Source organism: Argiope bruennichi, chromosome 7 (genome assembly GCF_947563725.1).
Source record: "Argiope bruennichi chromosome 7, qqArgBrue1.1, whole genome shotgun sequence".
Classification (NCBI taxonomy): domain Eukaryota; kingdom Metazoa; phylum Arthropoda; class Arachnida; order Araneae; family Araneidae; genus Argiope; species Argiope bruennichi.
In genome coordinates, this window is record NC_079157.1 from 24,555,091 (window position 1) to 24,575,868 (window position 20,778).

General features: G+C 32.0%; 1 protein-coding gene across 2 annotated transcripts in view; it reads right to left on the minus strand.

Moving 5' to 3' along the window:
* LOC129975136 (IDLSRF-like peptide) overlaps positions 1-20,778 on the minus strand; it is a 225,037-nt gene that overhangs the window by 130,377 nt on the left and 73,882 nt on the right. The gene's annotated exons all lie outside the window — the stretch shown is intronic.

The window sequence follows — 20,778 nt, forward strand, 5'->3', positions numbered from 1 at the left end:
AAAAAAAAAAAGACAAATTGCATGTGTTAAAAACAAGAAATGTGCTCTGAAATAGCTTTCGTATTAAAATGTCCTTAAAAGATTAGCTAATCACGTAGAACTTTCCTTTTTTTTTCTGTTTTAATATTCAAATTCAACCTAAAATGCCACTTTTGCCTCATTATCGAAGATGTACGCTATCTTTTCTTTATAAATCGATTTCAAATTATCTAAATAATATTCTTTATTCGAAATTGGCTTTGTGTTTAACTGTATTTCACTTTTAACTGATCTCCAAAACCTATTCTTTAATTATGATTATTTTATACGTATGGTTCCTTTTATATCTGATAAGAATACTATTTTTTAAAAACTTCAATAACAAAATAATGTTTAAAGAAAATATAGACGTTTTAAAACTGCTAATTAAAAATGAAGGGACAGCTTTAAAATATCTTTTTCTAAGGAACAACAATAAATAAAAACACATGTTGAACAGATCAAGCAGTAGGGGTCTCTTCAAAACGTTCTCGCATACTCTTTAATAAACTTGCCATGTCAGAGGACACGTTGCATGACAATGGCACACAATAGTTACGAACTATTAACTCCTGGCATGAATTTAGCATTTTTAGTGAATCTGTTGTGTCATCCTTGGCGAGTTATTTGGCGATTCATCCCTGACATGCGGTTAATGGTATCTAAAGTCGAATTTGTGTTTTAGATGGGTTTTTCTCAACCGATTGAAACAAAAATTTGACACAAAACTGCAATTACAGTCGTAAATTCCCATACCAAATAAAATCTATTTAAGTTATTGAATTTTTGAATTATAGAGTTTACATGTTCCTGAAAGTACAGACCACCAGAAGACAACCTAGTTAGATTTGGCTCAAAATTTGATGGATACCTGCACAACATATGTTAAATCTGTGCACTGAATTTTTTTCATCTAACTTTCTTCATTTATTAGTTATTGTATTAATTTATATTTGAACAGTCGGCCATAGGCTTTACTACACAAAATTTGACAGATATATGCAAATTTAGCACTACTTCCGCATACCAAATTTGGACCGTCAAGTTCAAAGCCTATTTGTCACAGACAGACAGACATTTAGATGGACCTTTTCTAAAAACGTGTTTTTCGAACTGAGGGAGGTGTAAAATATGGAGATTCATCAAGATCTAGAGTTCGAATTTTTTGACGATTAATATACTTTCTCTATACTACGTATACGAGGTAGTAAAAAAATCATACTGGATAGAAAAGATTTACACATTCAGGTAATCCCTATAAAAATGAAACTTTTGCTTGATTACAAAACAACATTGATGTCTAAAGAAAAATTATTTTATCCACTCCAACAGATAAAGAATGTATATTATGGCAGTGCAGCGTCAATTTCTTTGCATTTTCAGCAGTAGTCATAAGTGGATTTATAATTGGTATAAGAAATTGTAAGAAAAATATTGCACATGGAAGGAAAACGTCGCAAACCTCATCGGACTTGCATATTATTATTAAAATATTGAGCTTATCAAATTGCTATTGAAGTGTATAAAATATAGCTTGCGTATATTAACTATGTCCACTACTTTCAAAATCTGCAGGATCTTATTCGTACAGCAACGAGTTTAATAACTAGGGCCAAATTACTTCATATTTGCCAAGAAATGGACTTCCAACGCGACATTTGTCGCATAATAGGTTGGGCTCATGTTGAATCTATAAAATAAAACATTGACCTTATCTCTTATGTATTGTACAATTTTTTTGTCTAATGTCATTTATTAAAAATAAATATTTTAAATCTGCCTTTATTTTGAACATCCTTGTACGGCAATAATATCTTTTATGCATATAATACGATAATGAAAACGTCACAGAAATCTAATTTATTAGTTATTTCGAATGGCAACAGTCAAATGCAAACAATCCATCTTACAAATGTTTTATATAACATATTGAGCACTTTTAAAACTGCACTTAATTCAATGTTTCGCTGAGCTAATGAATGAAGATGCAAAATTTTATTTTAATTTTATTAAAAAGAGTTCGCCGTTTTATTAAAATCTTCTTTTAATCAAAGGAAAGAAATGTAAACGAAATCAAGATTCTGGTGTCAAATAGAAAGTTTGGTCCAGCGCGAAATTAGGCCTAACTATCGCCAGATTGGTAATCGCTATGACTTGCATCTTAAAGACTGAAATCAGTTATTTCATACAATATGAAAAGTCGTTTCATGAAATAAATACACAACTTATGAAATGAGTAAGAATTCTATGAAATAACATAATTATATGCTTTATTAGTAACATATATGCATTTTATATACTTGTCCTAGAAATCCATAATCTCACACAATATGAAAAGTTATTTCTTGAAATAAATATAAATTTTATGAAAGAACTAAGAATTATTTGAAATAATGAATTATATACTAAAATTATAAACTTAAATTAAAATAATATATATACATTTTATACATATATCCAAGCAGTAATTCGCAATTGGCTGATTCCGTTTAATTCATAAGTTTAAGTTTTATTAAATAACAAAGTAAAACATTGATGAATGTTTCGAAATCGATAGTTTAATATCCAGAAAAATCAGCCTTTTAGGCGAACAAGTTGATTCAAAAAGCGACCATTTTCACAATATTACCTATCACTTTATTCACAGTTTTAAATTAATTCCATTCCAGCATTTAATCACTTAATACTTTCAAAATATTTAATGAAATAAAAAATAATGTGCCTTAGCAAAAACATATTTACCTGAGCCATCACTTTTTCTTATTTTATATTCATAACTTTTAATACTACAGCGGAAAATATGAAATTTAGTGCTGTGATCTCTAATCTAGTCTCGCCCATCGACTGCTCTTTAAACTTTGAAGACAAGGCACTAAAATTCATCCAAGACTCTTTCCTTGCGCCTCAAAGTTTTGCTATAAATTATCTGTTTCCGATTACTTTTCAGAATAATTATTCGATGAAAACCTTCCATTCCGGGGGGTGACGGCGTAGCGATATTTTTAATAGGTTCAAAGACCCATCTCGGGAGCGACGAAGATGTCGACATGAATTTTTGATGGCAGAAATTCTTGCCTCAAAACAAGTGCCTTAGCTCTAAGAACCTCATCAAATATGAATGGAAGGAAGAAAAGACAAAAATAGTGTCGGAAAATAATGAATCGATACGAGTTCGGAGTGGAGTTGTCTCTGAGCTTGTCTTGGAGACGGGAATTTTAAATATGGAAATTAGGTATGAAATGGGAAAGAAGTTCGGACTGATTTGGATGTAGCGCTAGGCAGACGGCGCCTGATTTTGTACTAGTTTTTCGTTCTGAGCTGTCTTTACAGAAGCATGAGTTTTGAATCGGGAAATTTTGTGAATCTCCACAAGTGATGCCTTGAAGCTGAATAATAAGTGAGAATTTTGTGGTTTCTGTACTCCTAAGGCTTTTCAAATGAGCATCTTGAATCGTATTCGTTTAATTTTAGTCTTGGGAATTTGAGGTTTCTGTACTTCTAAAGTTTAAAAAATGAAATGCCTTGCATTCGATATGCATTGAGCTTGAAATTGCACTTTTTTTATTAAATTATATATCCTTTTAAATGTAAATTTTTGAACTTGATTAATATTTAAAATCTGTTTTCTCTGCACTTCTCAAGTTTTATAAAATGGTGTTTAAAATATCATACCATTTGATAGATTTACAATTTGAAATTGCATATTTTCTTGAAAATGTTATGAGCTTTTAAAATTTAAATCATTTTCAGTGAAACCATATCTCTTAAGCGACGCAAATGAACATCTTGAATCGTAGTAGCATATGCAAGTTTTTTTTACTGGAACCGTATCATTTTAATCTTACATGGATTTTAAAGTAACATATTTAAGTCAAATAATATGCTGAAATTTATGATGACTTTTTAACTTCTTAGATTACACAGATATTTAGGATAAAAACAACATCCTGAATAGCACATTGTTCAATGTGTATTTCTATTTACAGCTGAAGCCTATTTTCAGCTTCTATAATAGGAAATTCCTTAATGAAAACATACTTTGCTGTAAATACTTTATAGTAGAAATTTTATTCATTCTGAATATTAATTTCGGCCTTGTCGGTAGGGTGTTGGATTCACATCCCCTGGGTTGTGAGTGCGAAACCCGTCGACCGAAGACTCTCCATGTACATGGTGACTTGTGCGTGCATAAATCTGTCGTAGCCACAAAGAGCCGTCCTCCAAGTCGAGATAATACCATTATGAGCACTGGATCAGAGGGGATTGTTCTGTGATTCAAGTCTAAATTACGATATGCGAATGAAATATATTGGTTCGAATCTGTGATGCTGCTTCCAGCATAGTTGGTTCCATGGAAGGTCCCAGAGCTTGGCGAAAAACTTGGAGACGAATTTGGGGACTTTGGCGCCAAAATATATTATACCCGAAACATCGAGAATTTCCCCGATTCGTCCAGTAGGAACCGACATACGCCTCGAACGTTCCTGATTGGTTGAGAGGCTTCTAGCCCCGCTCCTGAGACCTATAAAAGGAGGCAGCCGCAGCTGCCAGAGTAGGCGTAGTCGAAAGCGACAGAGAAGAGTAGTCGGGATCGACGGTGAAGAGTGGTCGGAATCGACGGTAAAGAACTGGCTTTCCAGGGATTAGCAGATCAACGACGGAGTCAAGCTAGTGCTGAACTAAGCTGTGCGCTACTGTCTGCTGTAGAGTCTTGTTGTATGCTGCTGTATATGCTGTTGTATGCTGCACGTCTCGGCTGAAGATAATCGTCTTCTATGCTGTATATATGTTGTCGTCCTTGTGCTGTCCTGTGTGTCTTCGTGTAAATAAACGTCGTTGTTTTATTTCCTACTGTCGTCTGCTGATTGAGCGTTCTCCATATCACTTCCACTATCCAAACGAACCCCGGAAATTTCGTAGCAATATGAATGAAGTCTGCCCCGTGAAAAGGGCTGTGACGCATGTGTAGCTAAGACGTACTCTTGGCCGTAGATGGCGCTACTGAAACAAGAGATGCTAAAATTCGGCTTAAAATCGCTGACTTTATTAGCAGGATTGTCTATGACAACTGCCATAAGCAATAACAACTAATTAATTTCATGTATTTTTTGAAAAGTTGAAAACTTTATGATCTTTTAGAGGTATCTCTCACCTTAGATGTATGTGAAGGGAAATTATAAGCTAGTTGCTAATCAATTCAGTATTCTTTGTATATATACGAAGAGGGAATGAATATCCTGTTTCCCTGTATTCCAAAGATGGGCTTCGTATAATTTGCAAAACATATAATTTTATGGCATGCTTTATGCTCAATTTTGGCATTACCAGTCGGCATCGAAAAATGGTGCTTTAATCATTTATAGAATAAGAGGTTTGGCTTAATCAAATCAATGTCTCGTTTTGAAGCAACACAATAAATATTCTGAAATATATTTTGTTGTTTTGATTATTGGTCAAAAGACAAAGATGTTGCCTGAGCAGGCAATTCCTCTCAAAATTTCTGAGCTACACCAGCACAGAATATTAGAATTTTATTCTCAAGAGCAGATTTAGAATTCTCCAAGCTCACTTATACAATGAATCTTTACTGGAATCGCATTTCGGGCCTAAAGTCCTCCGGCTAAAAGGGTCGATGACTTAGTGATAAGATCTTGACTTAGAATTAAGTCATCGACCCCGCGGATATAAAATTCCGTTCTAAACCTCTGTTATTTTTACTCATTGCGCCTTACAGAATGAAAATAGGAGTTGGGGGGGGCTTCTATTTTTGGGGATAAAGACCTCTTACTCAAGGAAGCCAGAAGAATGGGATTCAGAATTAGAAAACCTTAAACCTCCGATACCTAAAAGGAAGGCGGTCACCAGAAGGAGAATTTAAACTAGAAATTTAATGAAACCACCGGTATTCATACTATATAAGGACAGAAGAACAGATATTGGAATAAAAGAAACTGGTAAAATTTCTTTATTCATATTCAACGGAAGCTAGAAGAATACGTATAGGAATTAAAACTCAGTAAAAGCCTCTGATACCCATACTATGCTGTTGCCCAAAATATCGGACCTAGAAACTTAATAAAACTTCAATATCCATATCCAGTGCGTTCAGAAAAATAGAAAATGAAACTAAAATTCAAATATTAAACCTCCCATACCCATACTCAATACAACTTGTAGAAGGAAAATGGGGACAAGAAATCTAATAAAACCTCTGATACTCATACTAGATTTGAACAGGAGAATGTTTATTGGAATTAACAAAATCTGTTAAATCTTCCAATATCCATATTTGATATGGTCGGAAGAATGAGTTTAGAAAATACAATCTAGTATAAAATCTCCGATACTCATATTCGCTGCTACAGAAAAGAAATTCGATCTATAAATCTAATAAAATTTTGGATATCCATATTCGATCCGACAAGAAAATGAGTATCGGAACTATAGACTAGGTAAAAATCTTCGAATAACCATATTCTACTCGAACAACAGAATGAGAATATAAAATAGATAGTGTAGAAAGTCGAGACTCTTTATAACTTCATTATGAGGTAGATGAAAATAACAGACGAGTTTCAGGAACAGTTATTTAATTATTTTCTAAGTTTCCCATTTCACAAGACAGCACAAACACGAACACGAGAATCGGTAAAAATCTTCGAATAACCATATTCTACTCGAACAACAGAATGAGAATATGAAATAGATAGTGTTGAGAGACAAGACTCTTTATAACTTCATTATGAGATAGGTGAAAATAACAGATGAGTTTTAGGAACAGTTATTTAATTATTTTCTAAGTTTCCCATTTCACAAGACAGCACAAACACGAACACGAGACTCCGTAAAAATCTTCGGATAATCATATTCTACCCGAACAACAGAATGAGAATATGAAATAGATAGTGTTGAGAGACAAGACTCTTTATAACTTCATTATGAGATAGGTGAAAATAACAGATGAGTTTTAGGAACAGTTGTTTAATTATTTTCTAAGTTTCCCATTTCACAAGACAGCACAAACATGAACACGAAAATACACGACATTCATTTAGAATACAGCCTAATAATGACCCTCAAGAAGGATCATGGGAAATATACCTTAATGTTAGTGAGGTAACGCCATCTGTTGTATAAAAAGAGAAGGTAATAGAGTTATATAACCACTACAATAGTAAACAGAATAGTTTGGAATTGGATGTTGTCTTTTTTATCTTTATATAGAAGGAATGATTCTTCAATTAATTAAGATATTAATAACATATCGATTATTTAAGAAATAATACTTTTAAAGGTACATAAATTTTCATTGTTATATACTTACTCCAGTGAATAAATCTATAAAAGAAAATATTTGATTTTGCTAAAAATAACTCATATAAATAATTTTTATAAAGGTCATTGCTTTTCTTCTTTTTAATTTTTATTGTATCGAATAGAATAAATGTGATTGCTTTTCTTCTCTATCTAGATCATTACTCAAGATTTCTATTTGAAAATACACTCCATTTCCATTGTATATTTTTAGGACATTCGAAAACGTCTGTGGCGATGCATATTGACAGATACCATTTACATTATTTGCGTAGGTTTTTAGATATTAAACAATTGATACAATCTCCATGGTAACCAGGTGTGTTTTCCACAAAAAAGGAACCACTCAGAGCTTTGAGAAATGGAACATTGTTTACCAGCTATTCATTTCTCTTTTCGAAAGAAATCAAAACGAACCCGCATAAATATTTAAAAAAAGATCTAAATGTCAGATTGTTCTGTTTTGAGGCATGAAAAACTCTGGTTAAAGAAAGAATAAATGTATCAATATTGAATTAAGTATGCTGAAGCTGAACTACAATTCTTCAATGATTTTACAAAAGGTTTATTATTATTTCAAATTTAATACACTCTGATGTCATTTGATAAAGCTTTTGACATTATATTGATTAACAGTTACTGTTTTAATATAAATAAATATTATTGTAAATATGCGGATTTTTTTCCATATTTTCTCTTAAGTCACTGGAACGTTTTTTACACAAATTGAAAATATTCTATTCAAGACAGGATAAAGTATACTATCAACTTTCTAAATGACAGATGTTCTTTAAATATTCAGTTAATTAGAATTAATCAAAGATTCGATGATTTTTAGTAATATTTCAGAAATAATTACTGCCAAAATAGCTATCTACATCATCATGAAATTAAAAAAATAATCATAATAATTTCATTTTCACGTAATTTTTCTTTAATTTTTAAAATTATTTGTAAGCGTTTCTTCCTGTAATGGTACGTTTAAAAATGTCGTTATAAATGTTGTTATGCATTATTTTTCTCTAAACACAATCTATTTCTACTATTTCGGAATCTAGAAAAAGTTTAATTAGAAAATTGTGATCTATACCGTTATAAAAATACAGGAAAATATTTCATGGAGTTATCTGTAAATGTGGCGGTGATATTTGCTATTAAAATTATGTTCTTTTCCGCGACTAGAAAAAGGGTTTTCTTAAAATCGAAAAACGTGTTCTGAGGTATTATCATACACTTTTTCCGAGTCAAGCAATGTTTCAATCGAAATTTAACCAACGAAGAACGTAAACAAAAATTATAATAAAGCAAATATTGGAAAAAAAAACCCAGAATTCTGAGAATACATCAGAATTTTAATCACAAATATCTCCCCTAATTTTATAGATAGCTATGACTATTTTACATGTGTTTTTATTATGGCACAACGTATATATATATTTTTAATTGGACACTTGTTCCTTATTTAGTAACTTCCTTAGGAGCGCTGTAACCTATATATATATATATATATATATATAAGCATAATTTTTCAGATACATGGGCCTAAAAGAAGAAACGTTTGGAATTAACTTCAATTTATTTAATCATAAATTGTATAAGGGAAAGAATACGCATGCACGCACGAAAAAGCAAGAGCAAAGTGACAGGGCATTTTCCCTTCAGTGATTTTACTGAATGTTTCTGATAGGAATTTCTTTGACACTTGCCGACTTCAGAAAGGGAATTTTAGGTATCTTAGAATGAAATACATAGGTGTTAAGGGTTTTTATCCGTTTGCTCATGGCTTGGGATTTGCAGAATCAGTAATTTTTTTTAAACCGCATATTAGAAATAATTAGATAAAAAAAGAATGATTTGAATAAGGAAACACTTTAAAATGAAGTAACATGGGCTAAGTCGAGATAAATTAGGAAATTAGTTAGGATTTAAATTAAATTAAGATATATTATTGCAGATGCACACTTATTGTGAAAAATAATATAACTTTTTTTAAATATATATTTTTTTCAGTTTTTTTAAATATTTTTATTAGTTATTTTAGCGTTTTGAATAATTTTTTATGGCTGGCTTGAAGATTCGTTTTAGAAATTCCTTTGACATTTAAACATTCACTTAACATTTTGAACTCTCAGTTATTAGCTGTAGCCTAATACACACCAATGTTGAAAGCGCCATATTGAACTCAAAACATTTAGATATCAAGCGAACAAGATTGTTGAATTCTTGCTGCTGTTTCCAAATTCTCATCAATACTTTTTAAAAATTGATTAATAAAATCTATTGCAAAAAATTAAGCAAAGTCCTTGAATCGTTTTTCAGTTTTGCAAGTGACATTTCTATCAGTTCCGTTTCCCTTTTATCACGGACAAACACAATAACGATCCGAACCAAACAGCCAAACTCTAGAAAAAAGGATTAGAAGTCGTTCTCGAGGGGGTTGAACTCGAGAAAGGGTAAGTCAGAAAAGAAAGGAAAATGAGCTTAGCTGACTTCATAGAAGACCTCCTCTTTGAAGAAAGTTTGATCCCAGAGTTAGAACTAATTGAATTTGCTATTCCGCTGATGCCAAAGTATGCACTGCGTAAATGAGGGAGCTTTGTTTATCAACGAAAGAGACGAAACAATAAGATTCCGTCAGAGTGTGGGCGGAATGAGGTTAATTCGTGAAAAGACAAAAGATATCTTGCTTACAAATTTTACAAATATTGTTTACTCATTTTACTTGTTTTGTAAAATTGTCTTCCTCGAAAAAAAATAGACAAAATTGGGAGTAAACATTTTTTTACTTTATTTTTTTATTAAAATTTTTAAAACTAAGCTTGGATTAAGTGAAATTCCATTAACTTTTAAGGAATCATAGAACATTCATATTTTATCTTGTTCAAACCAAGATACAGGGCCGCAGTGGCCTGGTGGTAAGGTCTCGGCTTCGGACCCTGAGGGCTTCAGTTTCGGGACCCTAATTCCCCAGAAGAAGTGTCTTTTAACCTGGTATGGAGCACTCTAAATCCGCCTGGGCCAAGCGTCCTGCCGCTGATGTGGTGTGGAAGTTAGGAGAGGGGGTGACAGCTCATGTGTCGTTTTCGTTATCTGACCGGGTTCAAAATTACGAGGTCTGTACTAAAATAGCCCTAGTGTTTCTTTAAAACGGAACGTTAATATAATTAAACCAAAAATTAGGCACGGCTCATATGAGTCAAAAATTGTTTTTAAAACATGAATCAAAAACAATTTGTGACTCATATGAGCAAAAATGTGCAACACGAGGTTCTTTTTTTAACATATAAAAATTGTTATTTTTATTTATCATAACCAGTGGCCGTGGTTTCCCCAAAACTTTCTCGCATCTCTCTAATAAAGATGGCATTCAAAAAGCACCTCGCATGTAACTGGCGTACAATAGATACGAAATATTAGCCTTTGGCATGAATTTAGCATTATTACCGAATCTATTGTATGATACTTGGCGAGCGTTTTGGCGATGAACGTCTGGAATTTAGTTAATAGTATACCAAAATCGAATTTGAGCTTCAGTCGAGTTTTTTTCAACCAATTAAAATCGAAAATTTGACACAAAGCTACACTTATGATGGCCAAATTCCAAATCAAATTTAATATATTTAGGCCTTTGCTTTCTTGAAATATTGGGTTTACATGTTTCTGAAAGTACAGATAAACAGATGGTCAACCCCTCATAGGATTTGGCTCAGAATTTGATAGGTGTCAACACTATAGATGTTAAATATGTGAACCGAATCTTATCTATCTAGCTCTCATCATTTTGTAGTTATTGTGTAAACGTATATTCAAACAGGTGGATTTCCTCTGAATAGAATTTACTCAAAATTTGTTAGAAATCTGCAAATATGATGTTAAAATCATTTACCAAATTTTATCTGTCTAATTGAAAGCGTTTTTAATTCGTGCTTGTCATAGACAGACAGACATTTTCTAAAATTTTGTTTTTCAAGCTTGGTGAGGTCTAAAACGTAGAGATTCGTCAAAATTTCGATTTTGAATTTTTTGACGATTAATATTGTTACAAAATTTTTCTTCTACAACAAATACCGCTAATCAATTGTAATAGCGCAGCACATTTAATTGCTATAGTTCCGCAGCTTTCTTGCTGTCTAACGGTCTCGAGTGCTTGCTTTTTTTTATAGCCTTCCCACAGGAAGTGATGTCATTTACAGGAAGTGACGTAATCTTGGGAAAGTCCCAGAACTTTCTCCAAGTTTCAAGGAGAAACTGGTCTCGGTGATATAATGTTGGGACCATCTGGAGTCTTCTAGAAGATTCCTTTCGACGCCAAGGTCGCCAACATTTGTCGCCAAGACCGCCAAATTTCCCGCCAAGTCGCCAGCTTTTGTCACCAAGGTCGGCATGTCAGGGATACGTTTTTATCACTTCGTAACAATATAACGTGTGCGAGAAAGTGTGTATGCTTGTGTTTGGGTGTGTATTAGTGTTTGTGCTGACGCTCCCCCGACCAAGCCGTTTAACTTAAAGCAGTCAAACTTAGCAAATGTATACTTTGTAGGGTGGAAATATGCATCTTGGTGGTATTTTTAGAATCGGAAGAATTCTGAAGGAATATTGAACATATCACAAACAATAATACAAAAAAAAAATTATAAAAATTCTGAAGACAGAGTTGTTGATAAAAGTCTTCGTGGCATAATTTTTTTCCGTTTTTCCAATCCAAATTCCTATTCTGTACTTTACAGATTTATTATTATCACTAAAGCAGATTTCATGAAATCAAGCGATATATTTACGTAAATTTCTGAAGATTCTGTTGTTGTTTAAAATAGCACTTGCCATGGACAAGCTGGCAGACGAAATCAACGATTTTAACGCAAGGGAGTGTCTCTTGTTTTAAGGTGTACGTACACACTTGAAGATTTTTTTTTTAATTTTAATTTTAAAAAACAAGTTTTTTCACAGTCGGTTATTAATATATGTTTAAACTCATTTCAGTGAGAAAAAACCATATAACACTAATTATTAATTAATTAAATAATATTTAATGAGCTAATGAGCCTATTTTTTGAAACATGATATCTTAAATTCTAATTTGTACAGACGCGCAATTCTACTTGGAAAATATGCCTAATATGAGTCTTCATGATGTCTGCCTCAAAAAAGTTATAAAAGTACATAGTTTTTTTTAAACAATTTTTTCATCATCGATGAATAGAAAAAGCGAGATTTTTTTTCTATAATTTTAACGTTTAAACAGCTATTAAAAATTTATTTCTATACATATAACTTTGATTGAGGCACAAAACATCCGCTATTTCGTACAGATAATTTTGATGTATAAATAACTGCATTTGGTTCATTTTTTGTTGAGTTATGATTGTTCGAATAAAGCAACATAGTGGAAAAATATCATTCTTCATAAAATGAGTTTTAAAAACACCGTAATTAGAGTTTTTAAAGAAAGCACCTCAAGAAAAATAATTATAACTCGCGAAATATTTCGAATATTGCCAACATCTTGGTATCGTTTGAAAGCTAAAGGATCAGAGAACATTATTAAGTAATAAAAAAATATTCGATATTTTGAACGATTTTAGAAGTTTCAAGTGTGTATATACACCTTAATAGCGTCAACTAGTGCCAAAAGTCGTCTTAGCTACTCACGCATCACATTCGCTTGCACAACCTCTTTTTACAGGAGGGCACATTCACACATTTCACAAAAAAGAACAACCATGCCCAAACTGAGATTCGAACGCAGGACTCCCAGATCACGAGGAAAACGCGCTACTTCTATGCCAGGACGCCGGCTGAAGATTCTGTAAACGATTTAAATTCATATTTAAAATACCGTTAACATAAAAAAAAAATGCCGAATTTTACATTGTTTTAGATCAGAATTTTTTTTTTTTTTTTGTATTTTTGCGGCAGCTGACAAAAAAATGAAGGAAATGCATATAAAATGAACAGAGTGGCATAAGGCTTCTAAATATATCTATCAAGATTTGAAGTTAAATATATTTTGCTGAAGAAAACATTAAGATATATTACGTAAAATATTTTATAAAAAAATTGATGATCATTAGTCCCAACGAATGAGCTAGTCGTCAAAGGTGGAAAATTGTTTATAAAATCATAAATAAAAATTAACTCTATGTTTCCAATGAACAAATATATAATAATTTCTATTCCTAGGCTAATAATTCCCAAAATCTTAGTGCATTCTTTCAATTTACTATTTAATCATCACCCCATAACTATTCAAGTTCTATTTTCGCGGACACAAATTTCTGCAAATCTCGCTTATTACTGTTCTCCCTACCTCTTTTCTACTAAATATTTTAGAAGTATCCTGTACATTATAATCACTCACCAAACAAAGCTCATTTTCTTCCAGAATATTTTCTTTCCATCTTAACAAGTGTTGCTCCCTGCAAGCAATGAGCTGCGACATTTCCAAACCTAAACGATTGTGTTCATTAATTTGGCGATATTTGGCGAATATTCTCTCCCTCCGTCTGATTACCGAGCCCCCTCCCCCCTGAATTATTCATTGTGAGTTGTCTGATCATTAATTTCGACATCCGACGAAGCGAGGGATCTTCGTTTGTCTCATTATGTTCGGGGTGGGATAATGAATCGTGGCTTGTGTTTGTTTCGTTCGCTAGAAAGATGACGTCATTAGTCAAAGGAGGATACCGCAAGAATTGGAGATCTCGAGAAAACTTTGTTTAAAATGATAGATATTTGTTTACTGGAAACAGTTTGGATAGGTAGATTGTACAGATAAGTGAGTTGGTCTTAGAATTCGAAGTAATTCGTTTTCCTTAAACTACTGGATAGGCTAGTGGGAGGTAAGATTTAAATGATGGCATTAGATTTAAATCTAAGAAATGTGCTAAACTGCCTTACTGTAAGAATGTTTGGTAAAAGTGGTGATTTTACAACTGCTTCAGACTTATAAATTTATGTATAGCAACATTAAATATAATAAAAAATATATATAAATGTGTATTTATTAATGATACATATATTATTATACAATTTAAATTAATTTATATGCATGTAGAATATTTTCAGAATTATCTGAAAATGAATGCTATGAAATATTTTTGATTTTTTTAGTGTTGCATGAATACAAACAATATCCAGCATGGAAACAAACAACAACAATTTATAAATCAAGATAAAAGCTCAGTTGTTTTAGTACCATTGAAAAATAATTTTCCCCCAATATGAATTTAGTTAACAATGATTTGATTCAAGGAAAAAACATATTATTCCATTTTCGCATTGTGAAATTTGTATGCGATGTTTTTCAATTGAATATATATTTTTAATTCTTCTCATTTCTGCATCGTTAAAGTTAAGATAAGAAGAGAAAATGCTGCAGGAAATTAAATTCATTTTAACAAAGGAAATTTTTGAAATTTATAAAATTTAATAAAAACTATTTACAAAAAAATTTTCTTAATGAATTACAAAGTATATTTTCTTTATTTTAAGAATCTTCTATTGTTTAGCTTTTAAATTGTTTCATTATTATAAGTATTATAAAACTTTGAAATTAATTAATTCTGAAATTCGTTTCCAGATGGCGTCACTTGTTTAAAATCAGAATTTGTTTAACTTAATCTATTGATTCATAACAAATCCCTAAAATTATAAAATAATATATTACAGTCCTGAATAAATGCCAGAGAAAGAAAGATATAAAACAGGTAAAATTGTATAATTACATTTCTTCAAGTTAATATAATTGAAAAAGTGACAGCAAAATTCCATCTTTACAATCCGAAATTAAGTCAAATGAAAGTGCACATTATTAGCAAATTTAAATGGTTGGATTCAAGCTTTGGATTATGAATTATAAGGTAAAGAAGATAAAGTCCACTCACTTAATTTAAAAAAAAAAAAAACATTTATCATTTTATTTTATCCAATGAAATCTACAATTATTCTCTATCTACAATGTATCTACAATTATTCTCTATCTACAATGTATCTACAATTGTATCTAAATGTATCTACAATTGTATCTAAATGTATGTACAATTATTCTCTATCTATTAATCCATAAATGATAAATACTCTGGTATCTTAAACATAAGCAGAAAAGCGGAAAAGTCTAAGACAGTCGCCAAAAGACACAATGGTTTTGACAAAATTCGCATTTGAAAAAAAATAGACCGCCGGAAAACATTTGCATTCCAGTATATTTTTAAAAGAAAAATGCCAAAATAAATAAGGTTTGCTATTGACGGTTTTCATGCTTATATTTTGAATATCAGAAAAGCAACAAAATAATTCAAAGAAACTTGAATGGAATGAGTGAAAGACGCTACACACTTCGATATAACTAGTAGTTCTGAAGAAGGTTTGAAAGATTTAGAAGTATTTTGTACCTTAATTGTCAATCATCCTACTATTGTTTGGCTGTGAAACCACTAAATACAAGGAACAATGTCCCGAAGAGTAGTAAGAGAAAGTTTAAGAATCCCAGTCGCTCTGGATAGAAACAGATGCCACTTCTCATCAGTTTGATTCCAATCTAACAATGCGAATGGGAAGAATTATATCTGGCTCACCACTTACAGACAAGAAGGTGAGCTGTATGTAAAGGGGATTCTGTATCTTGATTTTTTTGATGACTAACGTGGAAGAAGTTATTTAAATTTCGCTCGAGATCTTTCGATAAAATAGTAATCAGAAAATTTACTGGTTGCTGATGATTGTATGCTTAATCTGCCCACAAATTTCCATCAATTGACGATATGGAGGAGGTTTTCAGCTCAATATTACGCTGAAAACAGCAGCACTGGTGTACAGAGCTGACAATTTAATGGTTTGCCTTGGGTTTTCTATCAACGACAAAATGATCTCCATACCTATCATCAGGAATTATATAAAAGATATGACTTAAGGACTTTCCCTGGGTTTTCTGTCAGTAACAAAATGATCTTCATGCATATAATCGGGGAATTATACAAAAGTGATGTTTCAAAGGATGGTATGGATATTCAATTATACAAAAGTGATGTTTCAAAGGATGGTATGGATATTCTATCAGTGACAAAATGACCTCCATACCGATCATCATGGAATTTTACAAAGACTTGGCTTAAGGACTTTCACAGGGTTTTCTATCAGTAACAAAATGATCTTCATGCATATAATCGTAAAATTATATAAAAGTGATGTTTTAAGGGATGATATGGATATTCTATCAGTGACAAAATGACCTCCATACCGATCATCATGGAATTTTACAAAGACTTGGCTTAAGGACTTTCACAGGGTTTTCTATCAGTAACAAAATGATCTTCATGCATATAATCGTAAAATTATATAAAAGTGATGTTTTAAGGGATGATATGGATATTCTATCAGTGACAAAATGACCTTCATACCTATCATCATGGAATTATACAAAAGAGTTGGTTTAATGGTTTGGTCTGGGTTTTCTATTAGTGACAAAATGATCTTCACGCATATAATCGTGGAATTATACAAAAGTGATGTTTTAAGAGATGGTATGGATATTCTATCAGTGACAAAATGACCTTCACGCATATAATCGTGGAATTATACAAAAGTGATGTTTTAAGGGATGGTATGGATATTCTATCAGTGACAAAATGACCTTCACGCATATAATCGTGGAATTATACAAAAGTGATGTTTTAAAGGCTTGATAAGGATATTCTATCAGAGACAAAATGATCTTTATGCCTATAATCGTGGAATTACACAGAAGAAATTGTTTAAGGATTTATCCGGGGTATTCTGTTAGTGGCCTATGATTTCCATACCTATCAGTGATAAATTATGGCTGAAGTTTGATAAGAAATGGATATCCTAGCACTTTAAGGTTGAAATTTGCTTGCAATTTTGGATACTGAATTGATTTTAATTGTTGTTAATACCTAAGATTATGGGGCATCAGTAAAACCTATATTTAGAATTTGAAGCATTGCTTCATATGAAATGACTATCATTATTATCCTATTCCATGATTATATATATATTGGATATTGAATGGATAAGTTTCTATTAAATTTCTGACCCTTCTCAGAGCCGGCGTCCTGGTATAGGGGTAGCACGTCCTCCCCGTGATGTGGGCATTCCGGATTCGAATCGCGGTTTGGGCATAATTGTTCTTCATCTGTGTTCTATCTGTGAGGTTTGTGAATGTGCCCCCCTGTAAAAAGGTGTTGGGCAAGCGAATGTGTGTGTGTTTCACGAGCTAGAAGTCAGACTTCTGCCCTCGGGTGCTCAGGGATCTTTACCCTCAGAAGCTACTGCAACCCCTTTCCGTGGTAACGTGGACACGACATCATCATCATCACCCTTCGCATAACTCTCAGAGTTAGATATTCTTGACTTGAAAATACGTTATTGAGCGTGTGTTACTTTAAAAGTAATCGCATTCCGTATTTATGAAATTTCAACAATAAGTATTTCTTCTTACTCTATTTTTATTGTATCCTACATTATTGAATTATTACTAAACAGATTACTTTCTAGATTGAAATATTTGATGATGTTTGTAAATTTATTTAAAATACAAAATTTTTATCTTGCACATTTCTTTCATATTGTTACTTAATGTTTGGATACCAATATATACGTATGTACCTAGGATTTAACTTATTCAGTTTTCTTTAAAGTTTTAAAGATTTTTTTTTTGAAATTTTCAAAAATATTTTATATAAATCAAATATGTTTATAATCTTTCAAAATTTCATCCCTTACCATCATCATTTATGTTTTCGTTCTCAATGCATCTGTTGATTTCTTTACTGCTGTATTATGCTAAAATACTTTCTCCATAAAGTTCATCATCATCTTTAAAACACATATTTTTTTTTAAAAGATGTGTTTTTACAATTTGATTTAAATATTTTCCCCGCAAAATTTAAGTTTATATATTTTTATAGATTATAAAAATTGATTAATCCTGAAAAAGACGAATCTTTTTACAATCGTTTAACACAAGACCATATGTTGTTAAATGGCATTTACACGCATAACCAGATATTGCAACATAGTTAAAAAAAGATTTTTGAGCCACTAACTTCAACAAATCAAATCAAACCAATCATAAATCTTAAATCTGTTAAAAGATAATGCTGATTAAGCAATTTGAAGAATATTCATAGAGGTCATTACTTGAAAATTGCAAATTAATTTTGATTTCTATTAATAAATTCCATTGATTCTTGATGAAATATTAAACGCATCTTACAATTTTAATTTCGGAAATGTTTGTCTGTCTCACGCTTTCATCTACTAGAAACGATGATGAATTTTTAAATGGAACGAACCTAATACAAATCGCGAATGTAAATCTCCTGTCTGAATAGGCCTACCTTAATTCGATAAATGGCAAACATTTCTCTCCCTTGCTATATATATTCAGACGAAAATTCCAATTTACGCATCGTAGACCATGCATAATGAGCCATACGAATTCCCGTCGCACACTCAGAAACATTTTAACGTATTGAAATGAAAAACAAACGCCACTTTCTTTCCCGCCTGTGGGTGGGAACTAATCTTCGCCGTCCGCCAAGCACCCTTTGTGCACAACACAAGTAAATAAACACGCAGCATCATGAATAAAGCAGAGGCCTTTTAAGCAAACAAAGCATTCGCCTTCTTTTCTTCGGGAATCGCGCATGTTTAATTCATGACAGAGAAATTCAGACTAAATCCTGTCTTTGGCTTGTACCGAAGGCATCTATGCAAGCGCTGAGGTTTCTTTCTTGGCGTTTTAGTTCCATAAAGATTCGGTAAGAAGGTAATGAAGGTGGTTTTATGAGGTAATGATGCTTCTGATTTAAATATTAATTCCTTTTGGGGACACCTTTTTGCCACATCTGCACCCAACTTTAGTGTCTTTTGGGTTCTAAGTTCTTGTTAGTTTCGGAATGGGTATTAACTTTTCGAAAGTGAAAGAGTAAAGATTGAGGCTCATTAAAAGACTGATGCTTTTAGAGTTACGCTTAGTAAGTATTTTTTATTTTTCTTCAAAGAGAAAGTTATAAAATTATTTATATATCGGGACACTGTCCACAGTATAGTGGCAGATAAGAAACATTAAATGCAGGATGATTAAAAATTTTAGAACTAACAAGGTTTTTACGAAATGAAATGATAGAAATTCGCATTGTCTTTTTGTGGAATTAAATCAATGTTTAAAGATAAAGACCCAGATTCATTAAAACACAGATGATTTTAGAGTTACGTTTAGTAAGTATTTTCTTTATAAAGCAATATATAAAATATTTTATATATCAGTTCAGAGTGTAGTGGCAATGAAACATTAAATGCAGGGTGATTCAAATTTCGGAACTATTTCAAAAAGCAATAATTAAGGTATGAATAATGTTTTCACGAAATCAAATGAAGGAAATTCTGACAGCTTTTTTGTCAAATTAAATCTATATTTAAATATTGAGGATCAAAAAAAGACTGATGTTTTTAGACTAACGCTCAGTAAGCCTTTTCCTTTAAAGAACAAGATATAAAAATGTTTATATATCAGGACACTGTCCACAGTATAGTGACAGACAAGAAACATTAAATGCAGGATGATTCAAAACTTCGGAGCAATTTTAAAAGTCAATAATCCGGGAACAAACAAACAACAACAAATTAAGAAAAGAAATTCAGACTAACTTTTTGCCGAACTAAAACAATAATGGTAGCTTAATATATATTTAAGAGTACCAAATGATTCTGCAGTTATAGAAAAGATGATTTAATGAAGATAACGTAAGATCGGAGATTTTCAGCTGGTCAGCCTCCATTTAGAAGCACTGTTATCAAACGACCCAACCAAAGGTGAATATTAGGTAGATTCCTATAGGAAGACTACCTATTGCAATTAATTTTCCTTTTCCTTCAGTTCTTTATCAATCATTGTCCCTAGAACCTACAAAACCACCCTGTTGTTGTTACTTATGACACTTTTCATAGACAGGCCGCTGAGGGAGTCAGCGATTTTAAGCCGAGTTTTAGCGTCTCTTGTTTCAGTAGCGCCATTTAGAGCCAAGAGTGCGTCTCAGCTCTAAACGGGGCGGACTTCAGTTATACATATCATTCACTCATCCACAGATCGTAATTTTTTCCTGAATCAGAGAACGATCACACCATTGATCAATAACTCCAGTGGTGTTGTGGAGGACTTTGTGGTCCCGACAGACTTATATGTGCACCAGCCACCATGTACACGGAAAGTCTTCGGCCGGTGGGGTCTGAAAAGTGATTTCCAAGCCGTAATTTTGACTTTGCAGCATGAATAAATTATGTTACCAGTTAGTAAATTAGATATAAAGGCCATCCAGTTTGCTGAGAGGAATTCTTTTTTTAAATAAATTTATAGATATTTAAATTAAAAACAAAACAAAACAAACAAGAATTTTGATTGAAAAAATCAAGCAATTGAAAGGGCTT